We start from the raw sequence: 461 nt of genomic DNA, 5'->3' as shown, positions 1-461 counted from the left end.
GTGGACAGTTTTTGTTGAAATGAGATGGTCGTGGTTTTCCATGAATGGTGCAGGCGGGTCGCAGTGGTCTCCTCCTCCTCCTCCTCCTCCTCCTCCTCCTCCTAGTAGGAGGTGTCCGTGTGGCTGGCAGGTCTCCAGGCAGCGTTGCCATCACTGGGCAGCAGGGCGACGGTATATACATGTCGGTGACCCTCAGCCCGTCACGTGGTGGTCCTGTTACTCGCCACGCCCCCACCATGACACTCGCCAAGCCGCCCCCTCATGACACTCACCACGCACATCTCATGACATACTCGCTACGCCTCACTCATGACACATTCATCACACCCCCATCATGACACTTACCACGCTCCCGTCATGACACTTGCCACGCCCCATCATGACACTTGCCACACTCCCGTCATGACACTTGCCACGCCCCATCATGACACTTGCCACGCTCCCGTCATGACACTTGCCAC

This window comes from Portunus trituberculatus, chromosome 41 (assembly GCF_017591435.1).
Source record: "Portunus trituberculatus isolate SZX2019 chromosome 41, ASM1759143v1, whole genome shotgun sequence".
Taxonomy (NCBI): Eukaryota; Metazoa; Arthropoda; class Malacostraca; order Decapoda; family Portunidae; genus Portunus; species Portunus trituberculatus.
The sequence above is the reverse complement of the archived record's forward strand: the minus strand, read 5'-3'. Positions refer to the sequence as shown.